Here is a 22,945-nt window from a genome sequence, read left to right on the forward strand (position 1 = left end):
GAAATATTATTATTGGGACCGTAGGCCAAGTTTTATGCATGGTGTGAGAGGATTCCAGGAATTGTTCTGAAGCGGTCGATGGCTTTCGAGAGATGCGATCATATCTCACAAGTTTCCAAGGGGTTCAACATCATTTATATAAGAAGGAAATGTCAAAGGTTCAGATGGCAACACACTTAAAAATACTGGTGAAAAATCTGAACATGTATAGTGCAATCATGGGAAAAAGCTTGAATTTTTATCGCTTGACCTGTGCTGATCTCTCCTATAGTTTTTGTTATGCGTTCTTCATTGAGTGGTACAACTGAACATATCCATGGGAGATCCATGCTATGGTACAGATTTGTGAAATTACTTTGTACTCATTAGTATTATTTCATTGTGGGTAATGGGCGCATGACTTCATGTGTTCACTATTTATTTTTTCGCTTGATTTGTAGCCAAATTATTTATTAATATTGTGATTTGAGTGCCTTGTGCATGGTTGTCATTTGTAGCACACAAAGGTGCTTGTGTTAATACGTATGAGAGGAACATTCTGCTAGTGATGAAACAAAGGATCGAATGCTAAAATAATTTGTTTTCCGTGTTTCTAAAAAATTCAAGAAGTTCAAATTAAAATAACAGGGTAGTTCAACGTTCTTAAATAATCTTATTATTCCAGTTTCTAAGAAACCTCGAAGTTCAAATAAAAATAGTGTACAAAAGAAAATAGTTTTTTATTACAACAATGAATGAATCCAAGAAGATCAAATTAAAATAACTAACTAGCTCAAAAAAATGATTTTTTCCTATTTTTATAAAAAACTAGAAGTTCAAATTTAGAAAACGAAACGGTTCGATGTTTATTACAAAACTCGGATTCATTCAGTTACTAAAAAATAGACCAAGAAATTCAAATTAGAATAACAGAGTAGTGCGATGTTTATATACCACGAAGAAAACAAAGCATCACCTAGAAAATATTAACTCTAGAAGTTAAAATTAAATAAATTGGAGAGTTTAAAGAAAACCCAAATTCTTTCTATATGTAGGAAAAATAAAAGTATGAAGTTTAATTTAAAAAGGATGTTTGATTCTTATTTAAAATTTATATATTTTCTAAGAATAAAACAAAAAGGTCCAATTTACGAAAATAGAGAAGTTCGCTATTTATAAAAAAAACTCACATTTTCTTGGTAATAAAAGAAATAAATCAAGAACTTCAAATTTTCATAACTCTAAAAAACACACATAAATAAGTTCAAATAAAAAAGTTAGAGCGGTTCGATGTCTATAAAAAACTTAGATTTTTTCCGTTACTAAAGTGAAACTAGGAGAAGTTCAAAGTGATAACAGCCAGAAGCTCACGTACTGCACGGTGTGCATTTCGTATTAGAAAATAATAAAAAATCAAAATGCAAAAAAAATGTTGCTAGAAGTTCAAGTGCTCGGCCCGAGAAAGTTCAAAAATTGTTGGAGAGAGGTTGAACAAAAATACGTGACAAAAGTTCAAGGTGAAAACAGCGGGAAGTTCAACTACTACACAGAATCCGTTTCAGATAAGAATATAAGAATAGAAAACTAAAAACTTAAAAGGTTTGTTGCAAGAAGTTCACGTGCTCCAACCTGCACGGTTCAAAAATTATATTTACGAGATGTCCGTCATTCATTTACATGTTGTTTTAAAAAGCAAAAAAACAATGTTGTTTTGCCACTTTAAAAACTGCTCTCAAACGGCAACGAATTTGTAACACATGTCTACATGAAAAACTTGTTGTGATTCATAAGCTTTCAATCGGGTATATTATGTGCCACATTTCAATGAACGATTTAAAATTTTGATGTATACCATTTAAAACACATTTTGATGTATTCAAAAAATTCTTACCTATTGAAAGAAGTTCATAGTGAAAACAACGACAAGTTCAAGTACTATAAGGAATGCATTTCAGGTGAGAATAAAAGTATAGAAAAGTAAAAGCTTAAAAGGTTTGTTGAAAGAAGTTCAAGTGCTCTGTCCGGAGAAGTTCAAAAATTCTTACGGAAGAGGTTCACCTTGTATTTCCATGTTCGATTTTTTCTGTATAAAAATCGAATACAATTCTGTACTCAATATATTAAAAGTTGAAGTTCAAATTGAAATAACAGAGAAGTTCGGAGTTTATTAAAACCTAGGATTTACCTGTTCAAAAAATAAAAAAACACAATGCCATTTTTGCACTTTTAAAAACAACTCATAAATGTAAAAATGGTTGCTAGAAGTTCAAGTGCTCGACGAGGAAAAGTTCAAAAAATTCTTGCGAGAGAGGTTCACCGTGTATTTAGATGTCCAAAATACGTAAAAATATGTTGTTTTTTGTGTTTTAAAATAACTCTCTCAAACCAGAGAGAATTTCAAAGTGATAACAATCGGAAGTTCATGTACTACATGATGTGTATTTCATATAAGAAAAATAAAATAAAGTGAAACAGACTGAAGTTCAAACAGACATGCCCCAGAAATTCAACTACTTCACACAGTGCAAAAACAGCACGTCAAAAACAGAGTGAAGTTCAAACAGACATGTCTGAGAAGTTCGAATACTTCACGGAGTGCATTTCTGTCGGTGTTCTGGAAACGGGGGTCCCCAGACTTGCCTGCCTACGACCCGCGGCGTGGCTCCACCAGCGGCCCTATACGACCCATCTTCACCAGCAAACACTCAAGACCCTCGTGAGGGGCCAAGCCTCGTGAGGTAGACAACACAATACCTCCTCGGGGGCAGCTTCACCAGGTTGGTTCGCGAGGGGCGGAGAGATCATGGCAAGGGCCACCTCGCAAGGTTTCTGTGACGCAAGCCATGACGACTGGAGCTAGGCGGGCGCCAGGCTGGCACCAGCGCGCATAGTGTCCTCGTTTCCTATTTGGTGCTAAAGGGGAAATCGCAGGCGAGGAGTCCCGAGGCATCAGGCAAAGGTTAACATATCGGTGCAACAAGATCAAGACCAGCAGGACAGCAGGACGGAGGTGGAGCCCAACACGGCGTCACCACCAGAGCTTTTGGCAGGCGAAGACCACCTTTAGTCAGGATAACTTGTACTGGTTGTCTCCCTTTGAATTTGGCCATTTTGGTATCTCTTCCCACTCAATATTTGGGAAGAGGACCAAAGCCACTATAAATAGGACTAGCCACCACAGTAGGAGGGGAAAACAGAAGAAAGGGGAACGAGTGAACCATAAAAGAGGATTGAGATCATCCTCAACCACTCAAGCTCACCAAGCACAAGAACACCCCTCCTCAGGAGGATGTTCTTCCCTTGTAACTATTCATCCTTAGCCCAAGAGGTAATCCACCACACAACACTGGAGTAGGGTATTACACCACATCGGTGGCCCGAACCAGTATAAACTCTTGTGTCTCTTGTTATTTGGGTTCATCGAGCTAGGCCGTGAGATCATGATGTGTGCGAGCTAGAGAGGGAGGGAGGGATCTTCATGCGCACCCCAGTGTTTGAACCTCAAGGGTTTTGCCGGAACCCGAAATCCGCCATTTGGCGCTCCAGGTAGGGGTGCGCTGAAGTTTTCCCCTTTGTCAATCCGCGCTTCGCCACTCCACCAAGTTCATGGCTGACGCTCGCCTGGCCCGTGTTGAGCGTCGGGCCGCTCTCGCCACCGGTATCGCTCAGACAGCCCCTGTCGGCAGGCCTCCCCGTCGTTCTCCGTCACCCTCCGCCAACGCCGCTACCGGCCCGGTGGCAAACAAGCAACAAGCTTCCTCACAGCACCCCTCCATGCGGCGAGGCGGCCGCACCGCCACCCCGTCGCTGGCTCTGGCTGGCTCATCGTCTCACACTCGCTGCGCACCCACGGACGCGCAGGCCGCGCTGCTCATGGCACGCGAGCTCCTGTGTTACCGCCCGGTCGATGACCTCTACAAGGACTGGTTGGACCGCATCGCTGAACTCGTCAGCGCCGCGGGGGGCTCTCCTGCACCATCCCTCTCGTTGCCTCGCCCGCCCCCGGCTGCGGGCGATGTGACTCACAGAGCGCCTCCGCCCCTCCGCATGAAGACGGCGCCCTCGCGCCAAGACGCGCGGCTCATGGAGAGCCTCCGCCCCCTCCGCGTCAAGATGGCGTCCTCGCTCCAAGACGTGCGGTCCTGCGGCCTGATCCACCGTGCCGTGTGCCCGCGCACGAAGAAAGAAGCTGCCAAGAGGTTCCCCGTCCGCAAGAAAACGCTCCACCGCTCCCAGCACTGCCACGTCAGGATCCCTTGCTACGGAAGGGCCATGCGCCAATTGCCGTGGCGGCGCAGGGACACCAAGATCAAGCTCCGCCTCCACGACGGGCCCCGGTGGTCATGATAGGCTATCATGGCTTCACTCATGAGCTACGTAGCATCGTCTGGCCGGGCAAGTTCAAGCCGGATTTGCCTCCTCACTACGATGGCACCCCCAACCCTGCAGAGTTCTTGTAGCTCTACGAGCTGAGCATCGAGGCGGCCAACGGCGACGAAAATGTCATGGTGAACTGGTTCCCCATGGCTCTCAAAGACGGCGCCCACTCATGGCTCCTGAACCTGCCCCCGGGCTCGATCTCCTCCTGGGATGAGATGCGCGACCACGTCGCCGCCAACTTCCAGGGCACTCGCGACCGCCCCCTCATACGTCTCCAATGTATCTATAATTTTTTATTGTTCTATGCTATTATTTTATCAACCTTGGATGTTTTATATGCATTTATATGCTATTTTATATGATTTTTGGGACTAACCTATTAACCTAGAGCCCAGTGCCAGTTTCTGTTTTTTACTTGTTTTAGAGTATTGCAGAAAAGGAAAATCAAACGGAGTCCAATTGACCTGAAACTTCATGGAACTTATTTTTAGACCAGAAGAAGCCCACGGAGTATCGGAGATGGACCAGGAGAGTCCCGGGCTGCCCATGAGGATGGGGGCGCGCCCACCCCCCCTGGGCACGCCCCCTGCCTCATGGATAGCCCGGAGGTCCACCAGCGTACTTCTTCCTCCTATGTATACCCATATACCCTAAAAACTTCGAGGAGCACAATAGATCGGGAGTTCCGCCACCAGAAGCCTCTGTAGCCACCGAAAACCAATCTAGACCCGTTCCGGCACCCTACCGGAGGGGGGAATCCCTCTCCGGTGGCCATCTTCATCATCCCGGTGCTCTCCATGACGAAGAGGAGTAGTTCTCCCTCGGGGCTGAGGGTATGTACCAGTCGCTATGTGTTTGATCTCTCTCTCTCTCGTGTTCTTGAGGTGATACGATCTTGATGTATCGCGAGCTTTGCTATTATATTTGGATCCTATGATGTTTCTCCCTCTCTACTCTCTTGTGATGAATTGAGTTTTCCCTTTAAAGTTATCTTATCGGATTGAGTCTTTAAGGATTTGAGAACACTTGATGTATGTCTTGCGTGGGATACCCGTGGTGACAATGGGGTATTCTATTGATCCACTTGATGTATGTTTTGGTGATCAACTTGCGGGTTCCGCCCATGAACCTATGCATAGGGGTTGGCACATGTTTTCATCTTGACTCTCCGGTAGAATCTTTGGGGCGCTCTTTGAAGTACTTTATGTTGGTTTGAATAGATGAATCTGGATTGTGTGATGCATATCGTATAATCATACCCACGGATACTTGAGGTGACATTGGAGTATCTAGGTGACATTAGGGTTTTGGTTGATTTTTGTCTTAAGGTGTTATTCTAGTACAAACTCTATGATAGATTCAACGGAAAGAATAGCTTCATGATATTTTACTACGGGCTCTTGAATAGATCGATCAGAAAGGATAGCTTTGAGGTGGTTTCGTACCCTAAAATAATCTCTTCGTTTGTTCTGCGCTATTAGTGACTTTGGAGTGACTCTTTGTTGCATGTTGAGGGATAGTTATATGATCCAATTATGTTATTATTGTTGAGAGAACTTGCACTAGTGAAAGTATGAATCCTAGGCCTTGTTTCCTAGCATTGCAATACCGTTTGTGGTCACTTTTATCATTAGTTACCTTGTTGTCTTTATATTATCAGATTAAAAAACCTTTATCTACCATCCATATACCACTTGTATCACCATCTCTTCGCCGAACTAGTGCACCTATACAATTTACCATTGTATTGGGTGTGTTGGGGACACAAGAGACTCTTTGTTATTTGGTTGTAGGGTTGCTTGAGAGAGACCATCTTCATCCTACGCCTCCTACATATTGATAAACCTTAGGTCATCCACTTGAGGGAAATTTGCTACTGTCCTAGAAATCTCTACACTTGGAGGCCCAACAACGTCTATAAGAAGAAGGTTGTGTAGTAGACATCAAGCTCTTCTCTGGCGCCGTTGTCGGGGAGGTGAGGAAAGCGGCACTATCACCCCGTCAACTAAGCTCTTTTCTGACGCCATTGCCGGGGAGGTGAGTGCTTGAAGGTATATCTTTAGATCTTGCAATCGAATCTTTTTGTTTCTTGTTTTACCACTAGTTAGTCTATAAAAGAAAACTACAAAAAAATGGAATTAAGGATGCCTCATATGCTTCATCTTTTTAATGTCTTTCGTGAGAATAAGGATTCCGATAATTGTGCTCAAGTGCTAGAAGAAGAATGCATTAGAATGTTTGGCACTAAATACTTGAATGATGAGCATGATTGCAATGTTGTTAGTATGAATTCCTTGAATATCCATGATGCTAATGATATGCAAATCCACAAGCTTGGGGAAGCTATGTTTGATGAAGATGATATTTTTTGTCCCCCAAGTTTTGATGAGCAAATTTATTATGATGAAAGCACGCCTCCTATTTATGATGATTATATTGATGAAAGTGGATTTGGAGAGGTCATGACTTTATTTAGTGATGAATCCACTATTTCGGAAGAGGTTCCAATTGATTATGAGAATAAAGTTGCTATCTATGGTGATTATTGTGATGACATGTACGCTATAAAGAATAATGATAACCATGAAACTTGTCATCATGATTTTAGTTTTCAATTGGATTATGCCTCACATGATAGTTATTTTGTTGAGTTTGCTCCCACTATTCCGATTGAGATGAATTTTGCTTATGTAGAGAGTAGTAAATTTTCTATGCTTGTAGATCATGAAAAGAATGCTTTAGGTGCTGGTTATATTGTTGAATTCATTCATGATGCTACTGAAAATTATTATGAGGGAGGAACACATGCTGGTAGGAATTGCAATAATATCAAGTTTCCTCTCTATGTGTTGAAAATCTTAAAGTTATGCTTATTTTACCTTCCTATGCTAGTTGATTATTGTTCCCACAAGTTGTTTGATCACAAAATCCCTATGCATAGGAAGAGGGTTAGACTTATGCTAGTCATATTCTTCATGATGCTCTCTTTATGTTACAATTCTTGTCTTTTATGTGAGCATCATTGAAATCATCATGCCTAGCTAGGGGCGTTAAATGTTAGCGCTTATTGGGAGGCAACCCAATTTTATTTTTATTCCTTGATTTTTTCTCCTGTTTAGTAATAAATAATTTATCTAGCCTATGTTTTGGTTGTGTTTTTTGTGTTTAATTAGTGCTTGTGCCAAGTAGAACCGTTGGGAAGACTTGGGGAAAGTCTTTATGATCTTGCTGTAAAAAACAGAAACTTTAGCGCTCACGAGAATTGCTGCCTTTTTTGGAAAGTGCTATTTAGTTAATTCTTTTTGTAGATGATTAATAGATAAATTCCTCACGTCCAGCAATTTATTTTAGAATTTTTGGGGTTCCATAAGTTTGCGTTAGTTACAGATTACTACAGACTGTTCTGTTTTTGACAGATTCTGTTTTTCATGTGTTGTTCACTTATTTTGATGAATCTATGGCTAGTAAAAGAGTTTATAAACCATAGAGAAGTTGGGATACAGTAGGTTTAACACCAATATAAATAAAAAATGAGTTCATTATAGTAGCTCGAAGTGGTGTTTTGTTTTCTTTCGCTAACGGAGCTTACGAGTTTTCTGTTAAGTTTTGTGTTGTGAAGTTTTCAAGTTTTGGGCAAAGATTCGATCGACTATGGAATAAGGAGTGGAAAGAGCCTACGCTTGGGGATGCCCAAGGCACCCCAAGGTAATATTCAAGTACAACCAAAAGCCTAAGCTTGGGGATGCCCCAGAAGGCATCCCCTCTTTCATCTTCGTTCATCGGTAACTTTACTTGGAGCTATATTTTTATTTACCACATGATATGTGTTTTTCTTGGAGCGTCATTTTATTTTATTTAGTTTTTCTTGCTGCTTGAATAAAATACCAAGATCTGAAATTCTTAAATGTTAGAGAGTCTTCATATAGTTGCATGATTATTCGACTACTCATTGATCTTCACTTATATCTTTCGGAGTAGTTTGTCGTTTGCTCTAGTGCTTCACTTATATATTTTAGAGCACGATGGTGGTTTTATTTTGAAGAAATAGATGAACTCTCATGCTTCAATTATATTATTTTGAGAGTCTTTAGAACAGCATGGTAATTTGCTTTGGTTATGAATTTAGTCCTAATATGATGGGCATCCAAGAGGGATATAATAAAAACTTTCATATAAAGTGCATTGAATACTATGAGAAGTTTGATACTTGATGATTGTTTTGAGATATGAGGATGGTAATATTAGAGTCATGCTAGTGAGTAGTTGTGAATTTGAGAGATACTTGTGTTAAAGTTTGTGATTCCCGTAGCATGCACGTATGGTGAACCATTATGTAACGAAGTTGGAGCATGAGGTATTTATTGATTGTCTTCCTTATGAGTGGCAGTCGGGGATGAGCGATGGTCTTTTCCTACCAATCTATCCCCCTAGGAGCATGCGCGTAGTACTTTGTTTCGATAACTAATAGATTTTTGCAATAAGTATGTGAGTTCTTTATGACTAATGTTGAGTCCATGGATTATACGCACTCTCACCCTTCCACCATTGCTAGCCTCTCTAGTACCGCGCAACTTTCGCCAGTACCATAAACCCACCATATACCTTCCTCAAAACAACCACCATACCTACCTATTATGGCATTTCCATGGCCATTCCGAGATATATTGCCATGCAACTTTCCACCATTCCGTTATTATGACACGCTTCATCATTGTCATATTGCTTTGCGTGATCATTTAGTTGACATCGTATTTGTGGCAAAGCCATCGTTCATAATTCTTCCATACATGTCACTCTTGAGTAATTGCACATCCCGGTACACCGCCAGAGGCATTCATATAGAGTCATATTTTGTTCTATGTATCGAGTTGTAATTCTTGAGTTGTAAGTAAATAAAAGTGTGATGATCATCATTATTAGAGCATTGTCCTATTGAGGAAAGGATGATGGAGACTACGATTCCCCCATAAGTCGGAATGAGACTCCGGACGAAAAATAAAAAAAGAGAAAAAAAGAGGCCATAAAAAAGAGAAAAGGCCCAAATAAAAAATAAAAAATAAAAAAATGAGAGAAAAAGAGAGAAGGGGCATTGCTACTATCCGTTTACCACACTTGTGCTTGAAAGTAGCACCATGATCTTCATGATAGAGAGTCTCCTATGATATCACTTTCATATACTAGTGGGAAATTTTCATTATAGAACTTGGCTTGTATATTCCAATGATGGGCTTCCTCAAAATGCCCTAGGTCTTCGTGAGCAAGCGAGTTGGATGCACACCCACTTAGTTTCTTTTTGAGCTTTCATACACTTATAGCTCTAGTGCATCCGTTGGATGGCAATCCCTACTCACTCACATTGATATCTATTGATGGGCATGTCCATAGCCCGTTGATACGCCTAGTTGATGTGGGACTATCTTCTCCTTTTTTGTCTTCTCCGCAACCACCATTCTATTCCACCTATAGTGCTATGTCCATGGCTCACTCTCATGTATTGCGTGAAGATTGAAAAAGTTTGAGAACATCAAAAGTATGAAACAATTGCTTGGCTTGTCATCGGGGTTGTGCATGATTTAAATATTTTGTGTGGTGAAGATAGAGCATAGCCAGACTATATGATTTTGTAGGGATAGCTTTCTTTGGCCATGTTATTTTGAGAAGACATGATTACTTGGTTAGTATGCTTGAAGTATTGTTATTTTTATGTCAATATTAAACTTTTGTCTTGAATCTTATGGATCTGAATATTCTTGCGACAATAAAGAGAACTACATGGATAAATATGTTATGTAGCATTCCACATCAAAAATTCTGTTTTTATCATTTACCTACTCGAGGACGAGCAGGAATTAAGCTAGGGGATGTTGATACGTCTCCAACGTATCCATAATTTTTTATTGTTCCATGCTATTATATTATCAACCTTGGATGTTTTATATGCATTTATATGCTATTTTAAATGATTTTTGGGACTAACCTATTAACCTAGAGCCCAGTGCCAGTTTATGTTTTTTCCTTGTTTTAGAGTATCGCGGAAAAGGAAAATCAAACGGAGTCCAATTGACCTGAAACTTCACGGAACTTATTTTTGGACCAGAAGAAGCCCACGGGGTATCGGAGATGGACCAGGAGAGTCTCGGGCTACCCACGAGGGTGGGGGCGTGCCCACCCCCCTGGGCGCGCCCCCTGCCCTGTGGACAGCCCGGAGGTCCACCGACGTACTTCTTCCTCCTATATATACCCATATACCCTAAAAACTTCGAGGAGCACAATAGATCGGGAGTTCCGCCGCCAGAAGCCTCTGTAGCCACCGAAAACCAATCTAGACCCGTTCCGGCACCCTGCCGGAGGGGGGAATCCCTCTCCGGTGGCCATCTTCATCATCCCGGTGCTCTCCATGACGAGGAGGGAGTAGTTCTCCCTCGGGGCTGAGGGTATGTACCAGTAGCTATGTGTTTGATCTCTCTCTCTCTCTCTCTCTCTCTCTCTCTCGTGTTCTTGGGGTGATACAATCTTGATGTATCGCGAGCTTTGCTATTATATTTGGATCCTATGATGTTTCTCCCCCTCTACTCTCTTGTGATGAATTGAGTTTTCCCTTTGAAGTTATCTTATCGGATTGAGTCTTTAAGGATTTGAGAACACTTGATGTATTTCTTGCGTGGGATACCCATGGTGACAATGGGGTATTCTATTGATCCACTTGATGTATGTTTTGCTGATCAACTTGCGGGTTCCGCCCATGAACCTATGCATAGGGGTTGGCACACGTTTTCGTCTTGACTCTCCGGTAGAATCTTTGGGGCGCTCTTTGAAGTACTTTATGTTGGTTTGAATAGATGAATCTGAGATTGTGTGACGCATATCGTATAATCATACCCACGGATACTTGAGGTGACATTGGAGTATCTAGGTGACATTAGGGTTTTGGTTGATTTGTGTCTTAAGGTGTTATTCTAGTACAAACTCTATGATAGATTCAACGGAAAGAATAGCTTCATGATATTTTACTACGGACTCTTGAATAGATCGATCAGAAAGGATAACTTTGAGGTGGTTTCGTACCCTAAAATAATCTCTTCGTTTGTTCTGCGCTATTAGTGACTTTGGAGTGACTCTTTATTGCATGTTGAGGGATAGTTATATGATCCAATTATGTTATTATTGTTGAGAGAACTTGCACTAGTGAAAGTATGAACCCTAGGCCTTGTTTCCTAGCATTGCAATACTATTTGTGCTCACTTTTATCATTAGTTACCTTGCTGTTTTTATATTTTCAGATTACAAAAACCTTTATCTACCATCCATATACCACTTGTATCACCATCTCTTCGCCGAACTAGTGCACCTATACAATTTACCATTGTATTGGGTGTGTTGGGCCCACAAGAGACTCTTTGTTATTTGGTTGTAGGGTTGCTTGAGAGAGACCATCTTCATCCTACACCTCCTACGGGTTGATAAACCTTAGGTCATCCACTTGAGGGAAATTTGCTACTGTCCTACAAACCTCTGCACTTGGAGGCCCAACAACGTCTATAAGAAGAAGGTTGTGTAGTAGACATCACCCCCCGGCCGCGGGTGACCTGCTCCGCATCAAGCAACAGCCGGGAGAGACCCTGCAGAAGTACATCCAGCGCTTCAACAGTGTGCGTCTCAAGATCACCAAGGTGACGGACGAGGCCATCATCTCATTGTTTTCCGATGGCGTCCACGACATCAAGATGAAGGAGGAGCTCGCCATCCATGAGGAGCTGTGCACGACTTTGGAGTTGTTCAACATAGCAACCAAGTGGGCAAGAGCTGAAGAGGGGCGTCTCTCCCTCCTCGAGCTCCCTGCTACGGATCCAGAGGAGAAGAAGGCCAAGGTCAAGGACATGAAGCGCAAAGGCGTGGCTGTACTCGCGGCAGAGCTAGACACCAAGCGCAACCGAGACCTTCCCGGGTCGTCCAAGGGCAGCCGTACATTCTGCGCCTTCCACAACGTGCGCAGCCACAACACCAATGATTGTCAAGAGCTCAGGGCCATTCGAGATGGACGCTTCGGTCGATGCCCCGAGCGCAATGACCGGGACTACGACCGAGGAGGTGGACGAGGTGGAGGACGTTGGGACGACCGCGGGCCCCGCCAAGAGTGGCGCGACCAACCTCACGAGGACCGTTAGCAGGACTAGCCTCGTGAGGGTGCCTGGAGGGACCAGCCTCGCGAGGACCGTCCTCAGGGCAACCCTGATCTCCCTCCGCTGCCACCACCACCACGGAGGAATGACGACCACCAACAGGACGAAGGGGCTGGGGGCTTCTCGGAGCCGCGTGCCATCGCCTGCATCTTGGGTGGCGCTCAGGCCCCAGCTTCCCAGCGCATCTTCAAGCAGTTCTCTCGTGAGGTGAATGCAGCCCTCCCCAAGCTCGAGGCCACGCGCCCGCTTAGATGGTCCAAGTACGCCATCACCTTTAGCTCAGCGGACCAGCTTAAATGCACGGCAACCGCCGGCGTTCTCCCGATGCTTTGTCCACCCGTCATCAGCAATGTCCAAGTCATCAAGACCCTCATCGACGGCGGCGCGGGGCTTAGTGTCTTGTCCGTCGAGACATTCGATAGCCTTCAAGTACCATATGATCAGCTCCAGCCCACCAAGCCTTTCTCAGGAGTGACCGACGGCTCCACCACCCCGATAGGACAAGTTCGTCTCCCTGTCACCTTCGGTCAGCGTGACAACTACCACACCGAGCTCGTCAACTTTGATGTCGCCCACATCCGCCTGCTGTACAATGCCATCCTCGGGTACCCAGCGCTAGCCAAATTCATGGCAGTCACCCACCATGGCTACAACGTCCTCAAGATGCCGGGAAGCGGCGGAATCATCACACTCCCCTGCAAAGAAAGAGACGCGGTGTGCTCCCTTGAGCGTGCCTTCCAAGCTACAGAAGTGGAAGACCCTGGCAGCGCGTATGTGCAGTACCCTCCTGAGGCCAGCCACAAGAAGAAGAAGCAGCTACCCCACACTGGGCCTCAGGGGAGCGGCGCCTCCAGCGGCGCCATGCGCCACCTCAGGATCGGCGCCCGCGCCTGGGGCGCCTCCCTCCCTCGCATAGGGAGGCATGTCCGGCGCCCTCATCGGGCAGGGCTCGGGAGCTCTCTTCTGGAGGGCCTCGGACCTAGCTAGCATCACGAGGAAGGCGCTCGGGCACCACGTGGAGGCGTGCTTCGCGGCATGTTTCCCTCAGGAGGACACCGGCGCGAGGAGCGCCCGACGCTCAGGAGTTCATCACCAAGGCCACTCAGGAGCTGTAGGATGCAAGAGCCACCTGGCGCTGCTCCCCATCCTGGCCCGGATGGCGGGCTGCGCGTCTGCGTCGATGTCCCAGGGCTCAAGAGGGCCGCATCTCAGGAGCTCTTCTGGCCTTCGCACTTGGGACGTTGCGAGGGCCAACCTCACAGCTACGTTCGCATGCCGTTCGGCCTGCCGAGCGTGGCAGCCGCCTTCCAGTGCAACCTGCTGAAAGTGCGTTATATCGACTAGAGGGGGGGTGAATAGGCGATTTTTGTGAAATTCTTCACTAAGGAATTTGCCGGTGAGGAAATTCCTTAGCGAAGAACTACTAGCAGCGGAATAAGTACTCAAAGGTAAACATAACAGAATACAAGCATAGTCATCATGATGAAATGAAGATAGGCACAAAGTACAGGAAGCGTAATCATAGGATAACACAGGATGAAGACAAACAGACTGAAGAAATTGAACTGAGCAAATTGAGAAAGTCTTCAGTCAAAGTCTTCAAACACAGATATGAACAAACACACAGCACAGTTATGAGGAAATGAAAGAGTTGAGGAAATAGAACCAGTAAGCTCGGTGAAGACAATGATTTGGTAGACCAGTTCCAATTGCTGTCTCAGTTGTACGTCTGGTTGGAGCGGCTGAGTATTTAAACTCGAGGACACACAGTCCCGGACACCCAGTCAAGGACACTTAGTCCAAGACACCCAGTCCTCACCGTATTCTCCTTGATCTAAGGTCACACAGACCTCGTCCAATCACTCGTGGTAAGTCTTCAGGCGACTTCCAAACCTTCACAAACTTGGTCACTCGGCGATCCACAATTCCTCTTGGATGCTCTAGACCATGACGCCTAACCGTCTGGAAGAAACACAGTCTTCAAAGGTAACAAGCGTCGGATCCACTCAGGATCAATCTCTTCAGTGATGCTCAATCACTTGGGGTTTGTAGGTGTTTGGGTGTTGGGTTTTTGGTTTTTCCTCGCTTGATGATTTTCTCTCAAAGTCCTCGGAGGATGGGTTGCTCTCAAATGACAAGTGTCAGTTTCTCTCGGAGCAGCTAACCGGCTAGTGGTTGTAGGCGGCGGCTATTTATAGCCTAGGGAGCAGCCCGACATGATAAGACATAAATACCCTTCAATGATATGACCGTTAGGTGGATAGATATTTTGGGACAGCTGGCGCATAGCATAGCAACGGTCGGAATTTTGAGTAGCAAAATCCTCAGGGCTATCATGTTCCTCACTGTGTAGGCAATCCGCACTGTCGAATTCCTAACTCCTTAGTCAGGACAAATTCCTCAGAGACCAGAAGAACTTCGTCTCTGTCACTGAAGAAATTGACTGAACTATATGAGATTTCCAATGGCTTCACTCGAAGGGATTGGTAGGTGTAGGATTTTTAGTTGAGCATCACATGGAAATTTTTCCTTAGTATTTCCTCGACCCCCTTTAACAGTACGGTGTTTCCTATGACTCAAGAAAGAGAAAAACAAAACTATGAACACTAAAGTCTTCAAGCTTCATATTTCTCGCATGAATATCAAGTCTTCACGGACACACCAATTTCTTCACTTTCAAAGTCTTCATGAAAGTCTTCAGAAATACCAAAATCTTCAGTCGAAGATATTCATTTTTAGGGGTCGACTTTTCCTATAAATATCAAACTCCTCATAGACTTATAGACCTGTGTACACTCACACACGCATTAGTCCCTTAACCTATAAGTCTTCAATACACCAAAATCACTAAGGGGCACTACATGCACTTACAATCTCCCCCTTTTTGGTGATTGATGACAATATAGGTTAAGTTTTCAATGGGGATAAACATATGAAGTGTAAATACTGATATTGAGGAATTTGATTACAAGATATAGAAGAACTCCCCCTGAAGATGTGCATAGTGAGGAATTTGCTTTTGAAGCAATGCACACTTGAAGAGTTGAATCATGGAGATCTCCCCCTATATCTTGTAATTCATACACGCATTTAACATATAGTATGAAGAATTTGAAATGCATGATGAAATATGGTGCCTGATGAAATTCAGCATGCGTGCAATAATATTAACGAGGAAAAAGCATGCAGAATAGTGCATCAAGAGTATCAGAGCACAGTGCATCAAAAGTATCAGAGAACCATCGGGTTTAAGATTACAACTCGATCCAATAAAGTTTCAAAAGAACGAGAGTTGTAACTTAGCAAAAAAACACCCATATAGTAGACCCGCTTGAAGACTAACTCATATTTCCCCCCCTTTGTCATCAAATGACCAAAAGGATCGAAAATGAGGACTAACGCCCCTGAAGATAATCATGTTGATGAAGGAGCGCCAGCGTTGTTGGGGTCGTTAGTTAATGTAGGGTCTGCCGCAGTGTCGTCCAAATCTTCATGTTCATCAGTGTCGCGCAATGAAGAATATGAGCTGGCCACCAGAGAAGGAACCTTGACCTTCTTGAATTTCTTCGGTGGAGGTGCACACCAGTTAAAATCTTCATTAAGACCCATGTTCTTCAGATCTTCTTCACCATACAGATGTGACAGGATTGCCCAGGTGCGACCGAAGACTTGATGGAGGTAGTAGTGGTTTTTCTTCACTGCATTGTGTGTGGCAGTCAAGTTGTGAAGAAGTGAACCAAACTGACGCTTAACTCATTTGTGATTTCGATCCACCTTCTGGTGAAGACTAAGCAGAAGTTCACGGTCAGTCATCATGCGCGGAGCAGTGGCTTGAGGAGTGGACTTGGGTGCATTGGCAGAGTCATGTGTGGCAGAGTCATCATTGGTGGAATAAGATGCAACTTTGCGAAACTGACCATCCAATGGACGAATGCCTTCATCAATTACAGCTGGTGCCTTGCCCTTTCCATCAACTGAGGAATATGTCTGCTTGAGGACTTCAATTGGGGGCAAGTAGCTGAGATGATTCTGAAAATCATCTTTGTAGTTGAGTGAAGACCTTGTCCTGAGGAATCTCATGATCCAAGGTGCATAAGGCTTCAGCTCAAACGGAGACTGACGGTGTCCTGGACTAGGGGGTACTCACCACGTCATCTCCCGATCTATTAGATTGGGCCGAGGACCCCCATGGCCGTATACTCATGGGCCAGTTCGGACAGCTGCCGCATACAAGGAATATTCCACAAGACTTGGCGATCAAGACAAGGACTCCTCCCCACCGGCGTATTCGGCTAGGACTCTTGTTATCCTAGGCCTCTGGTGCATTATATAAACCGAGGCCAGGCTAGTCGATAGATTAACTCCATATACAACAATCATACCATAGGCTAGCTTCTAGGGTTTAGCCTCCTTGATCTCGTGGTAGATCTACTCTTGTACTACCCATATCATCAATATCAATCAAGCAGGACGTAGGGTTTTACCTCCATCAAGAGGGCCTGAACCTGGGTAAAACATCGTGTTCCCTGCCTCCTGTTACCATCCGGCCTAGACGCACAGTTCGGGACCCACTACCCGAGATCTGCCGGTTTTGACACCGACATTGGTGCTTTCATTAAGAGTTCCGTTGTGTGATCGACAAAAGGATCAATGGCTCGCCTGCAGATCAACTGCGACTTCGGCGTCTTCGTCACCAGTTCGACTGGTCACCTTGGTTCGACCAAGAATTGCGCCCCGTGTTCGGATCACCATGTTCGGACGAGGGCCTTCATCAAACATCAACTCCGATCTCTATCAAGATCACGGAGGAATCATCTATGGAGCTCGGGGGCTCAACATCAACATTGCCCTCAAGCGACCGTGCTGTTTTTTTGGACAGCGAACTCGTATCTGCCGCCACCACCTCCTCGTGTATCGCTTTGACGATCGCTTTGGTGGAATTGTGCGGAATTGAGTCTATAACAACCCTGGAAAATTTTGTCGAGTTCCGATGGAGGAATCTCTGGCAATCCACGATATACCGGAGCCCTGTCAAATTTGGATGTGAATTTGGATGAGTTTAGGGCGTGGTGTCCAGCTTCTAGCTCGTACGTCCTTTGGAAGATCCAACCGTTGATCGGTTGCGGAATTCCTATATCTACCACCTCTTAAAATTTCAGCTCGATCCGACCGTCCAAACTCCGGAAACCTTCCGATTAGTGCATCACTTTTCGGATCTGTTTTCTGCGCGAAAACGAATCCGACCCGAGTTCATCTTTTTTATGAACGGGATTTCGGACATCCCTTTTGAAGGAAGTTTTGTATGGTTTATTGTGTTTTGTTCCCGAACACATCCCACTAACTTTAAGATCTTTTGAACATGATCTTCAACATCATGCTGGTGTCAAACCAGTCCGGTAATATTACTCCACGGCTGCTGACCTGCGCTAGACACGTCGTCACTTTAGCCAAGCTCAACTTCTTCGGATCATCATCTCGGCAAGCCGAACAAGAGTCCGGCATCGCGAAGGATAAATCATCATCAACATCGCCGCCCCATGGATTACACGGAGCGGGCATACCGGCATCACCGCACGGTCGCTTCATCAAGCCGGCATCGACCACGTCACGACCTGCATCGACAGGGCCGCACTATTGCTTCTTCAAGCTGGTGTCCATCACGCCGACCTACTTCGACTCATCGGCTGACGTCGAGGCTTCGACATCTCGGCTGGACCGGGGGCTTCGCCATCTCTTCATCAACCTACTCCGGACACTTCGGCGTCATTAGCCGACCAGCTCCGTCACGTTAGCTGGGCCGAGGGCTTTGCCTCGGTGAGTCAACCTTTACCAGCATTGCCATGTCGTCGTTTTATCGCCCATCAGGCAATGGGTGTGCGGAGCGAGTCCCAATTTTGGGAATCACCTTCCTTCGGATTGCTACAACAAATAAACCAGGTGCTATTAATCCCAGTATTTTTTGCTTGTTTGGGTTCATTTTTCCCAAGGAATTATTACTCTGGTTTGTCCATGATATGTACATAGGTCTATCAAATGGTGGCCGCATTAACGAGGTCGCGTGGTGGTTCGATCAGTTTCCATACATAGTCCAGCGAACGCTGCATCCGGAGCTCGGACCGACCTGTGAATTCAGGCTTTGCCACGCCTTACTACATCACGCCGACGCCCTGCATCGACATTGACTTCGGCGCCAGGCCATATTTCTTCTATTCCTAACTTTGCATAAATTATTTATTATGCAACATTTTTTTAATTATCATTATTACTATTATCTCCAGTTTGCACTATTTTTTGTGCACAGGAAAATGATCCAGGGACTTCGGCGTCACTCTGCCGGTCTGCATTGACCATGCTATGTCACCACTTCGTCATGTCAAGCTCTCCGCTCCGCCACCTCGGGACCGTCTTGGGGGATGGAACCTTGCCCCGCATCAAGCTCGGACCGCGTCATCAATACCGAACACATTAACCAGCTAAGTCGCTTTCATGCTCAAAGCTTTAATTTCTAACTTGTGTTCGGTTCGACTAAGCATTATACTTTTTTGGAAAAAAGTTGCTTGTAAAATTTTTTCGTTGTCCAAACTTTGTTTGTGACACACAAATTCAAGGACCCAATTCACTTGGGGGCTTCCTTTATGAAGTTTTCCTCTTGCATGTGATTATACTTGTACGGCTTCGTTCCTTGTTCGTGTATTATGCCACAATATGCACCATATTGACTTAAGCGATCTGCAAGCTGGGTTGCCTGTCTCCTGTGCTTACCCCTACGTTCCCGATTGTTTGGCTAGGGAGTAAAGGGAGCACCTCTGCGATTGTCACGATCGGGTCGCCCGAGCCGGACCTCAGACTGGGTGAAGCCGAAAGCTAGCGCTCTTATAGTTTTCAATGATGGTCGGCACACAACGGAACTCATGAGTACAAAAAATCTATTGCACAAGTCTCATAATAACAATGAGCACCGAAGAAAGGTATCGGTGGGGGTACTATTTTCTTCGAAGATGCTTCTTACACTTCACGGTAATATAGCATAAGTTCCCTGAGCGCGCTTTGTCTGTTACAGCCTTATGGCCTGATTGCCTGGTTATTGGAAACACCGTCGATATTCTCGACCGATGGAGTACATAACACTTTTCGGTCCTTGACCGAAGAGGGAGAAGCTGACGGTCGGTTAAGACGTGTTTAAAGTTCGATTGAACAAAGATATGATATAAGTACTTTGGTACATACAATCATTATACATAAAATCTTTTACCCAAGTCACTTGGGGGCTCTTAAAATTTATATGAGCTATTTTATAGTAAATGTGTTTTCTTCTTGGTCGTTGCAAAGTCTTTTTCTATCGCTCCTGTTTCGACGTGAGTGTGTGGTCAATAGCCAGATAACCCATTTTCTCTCTAGTGACCGCTAGAGTTTAGTTCGCTAAACTGGTCTAACGAGATGCACTCCGCCTTTGGGATAGGAGGCTGCTGCCGTAGGCTGACCCGCTTGAAGTCTTGAGATCGGATGTGTAATGTTAAAGCACGACAGAAGCACTCTTTTTTTTTCTAAGACCAATTTTCGGATTGGCACCGAACACTTGATCTTGTTCGGACGTCAAGTTTTTACTGATGTTTTTTGGTTTTTTCCAAGCTTATGGCACTTTTAAACTATTTGTGTGTTTTCAGCACAAGTCTCGTAGTGCAATGCCGGACACCTTTATAGATTCGGCAAAAATATTCTCGGATATTGCTATATATGCATCGGTTTCGAATTGTGTCTTCGGTCAATAGTTGGGTTGCCCGGCTCCTGCACTTGCTTCCTATGTTCCGCTTTGTTCGGCTAGGCATGCAAAGGGAGAACCACTGCGATTGTGCTTCCAGCTCACATGGTTAAGCACCTCAGTGGAGAAAGCCGAAAACTGACTGTCACAATACGCATAAACTGGTCAGCGATCCGATAACTGGGTTAAATGACGGGCCACTCATAACAATGGCCGAAGTGTTTACGGCTTGACCTCAACTGTCGCCGAACACTACTGGGGGCTATTAACTGGCCTCCCAAACTAAATCCTCGATATTTGCTCTTACATTGGAGCTGAGGTTTCATGATCATGCTTAGCATGACAACCCAAAGAAAGGAACCGATAGCAGGACTATTTTCTTTGGAAGACATTTCTTCTGTTAAAGAGTAATATAACATATCTCTCTGCGTACCTTTGTTCATAAAACTGTATGGCCAGATTGCCTTGTTTGTCGTAAATCTTTGCCCTCATAAAGGCTTTATAAAGTAGGACAAACACTCCTCGGCTACTAGCCGAGGAGGTGGAAGCCGATGGTTGGTCAACAAAGTTTTGTACAATGCGGATCCAAGCATTAATGACGTAAAGTACTTGGATACATAGAGTCATTACACATAATTTGTGATTTTCCTATGGATATCGATCCTTAATTCGGCCACCCGTGCCTGCATTAAGGCTCGGGGGATACTGGGCTTCGGCCTTATTATTTACAAATATTAAAGGGGCACATCGATCCCCTGATCTGGTGTTGCCACCCGACCAGTGTCTCGGGGGCTACTGCATTGCTTGTCCAATGCAGAAAATTTTATGTGCAATATAGTTTCCGAGGAGATTTTGATCCTCAGGTTGGTCAGCCGCACACAACCTGAGTCTCGAGGACTGAGCACGCCGCTTTTAGTGTCCCGAAGTATTCTGCCGAGCTTGGACTTGATCCTCAGGCCGATTTTGCAAATCAACCTGAGTCTCAGCGGCTACTGGGATCAGCGGTCTTACATCATCCTTCAGGTGCATCTCGGGTTTTAGACCGACACACACCTTGAGGGCTACTGGCCATATATCTCGGCAGAGAATAAATTGCAATAATAAAAAATATTGACAAAAAATCGGCCCACAGTCGGGGTGGTGCACCACCTCGGAAGCAGTCTGGCATAAAGCTCGGGCGCTAGTGGCTGGCTCCATAGAGGGCATTTCCGGCATTAAGCTCGGCTAAACTCCTTCAACTTTTTTGAACCAAGGTGATATGACACCTCAGATATAGTCTGGCGTTGGAGCTGGGACACTGTCCGGCGTTGGAGCTCGGATATAGTCTGGCGTTGGAGCTCGGATACATAGTCCGGCGTTGGAGCTCGGATACATTCCGGCGTTAGAGCTGGGAAGCGGTCCAGTGTTGGTGCTCGGCTGCAAAAGATACCTCGAATGCAGTCCGGCGTTGGAGCTCGGACGCAAGAGGACGCTGCCGCCCGGGAACAATTTCAAACCCGAGGTGTGGCATAAAAATAACAAGGCATTGATAAAGGCCAGAAACTTAAAGGGGCTCCTCGGATACCCGACGTGTAAACTCGCCGAATGCATTTCGGCGATCCTCAAGATCGAAGATGAGAAGATTTGTTGAACCAGTTTTCAAGACCGTCAACCGAAGATGAAGAACAGTTTGGAAGAATCGAGGAGCATCCCTAACTTGAAGACCGGTTCAGGGGGCTACTGACGGTGTCCTGGAGTAGGGGGTACTCACCACGTCATCTCCCGATCTATTAGATTGGGCCGAGGACCCCCATGGCCGTATACTCATGGGCCAGTTTGGAGAGCTGCCACATACAAGGAATATTCCACAAGACTTGGCGATCAAGACAAGGACTCCTCCCCACCGGCGTATTCGGCTAGGACTCTTGTTATCCTAGGCCTCTGGTGCATTATATAAACCGAGGCCAGGCTAGTCGATAGATTAACTCCATATACAACAATCATACCATAGGCTAGCTTCTAGGGTTTAGCCTCCTTGATCTCGTGGTAGATCTACTCTTGTACTACCCATATCATCAATATCAATCAAGCAGGACGTAGGGTTTTACCTCCATCGAGAGGGCCCGAACCTGGGTAAAACATCGTGCTCCCTGCCTCCTGTTACCATCCGGCCTAGACGCACAGTTCGGGACCCACTACCCGAGATCCGCCGGTTTTGACACCGACAGAGACAGTGCAGCATTGGCCATAGTCCACATGAAGAAATCATGATCATTGATAGGAATGCCATGAACGATGTTGAATACCAGATTCTTCATGATGCCAACAATTTCCTCATCAGATGAGTCGTGGCCTTTGATAGGACTGATTGTCCTCGTAAGAATACGATAGACAGTTCTGGGCACGTACAACAATTCCTTTACGAGGAATTTGGTTCTTGGTGCTTGACCTGGCTTCAAAGGTTTCATCAGCACCTGCATGTAAGATGTGTGAGCTCAGGTTCACTGTAGATGTAGCGAGCTTCTTCAAGGGGAGGACTGAGTGGTAGAGCACGAAGCAATTCAGAGGCTGGTGCAGTGTAGTGAGTGTTTTCAGACATCCAGTCCAGCACCCATGAATTCACATCTTCAGCATCTCCGGTGATGTGCAGCGTTGCATAGAATTGAAG

The sequence above is a fragment of the Triticum urartu genome, chromosome 6A (assembly GCF_056163025.1).
Source record: "Triticum urartu cultivar PI428250 chromosome 6A, HENAU_Tu73, whole genome shotgun sequence".
In the NCBI taxonomy this organism is placed as follows: domain Eukaryota; kingdom Viridiplantae; phylum Streptophyta; class Magnoliopsida; order Poales; family Poaceae; genus Triticum; species Triticum urartu.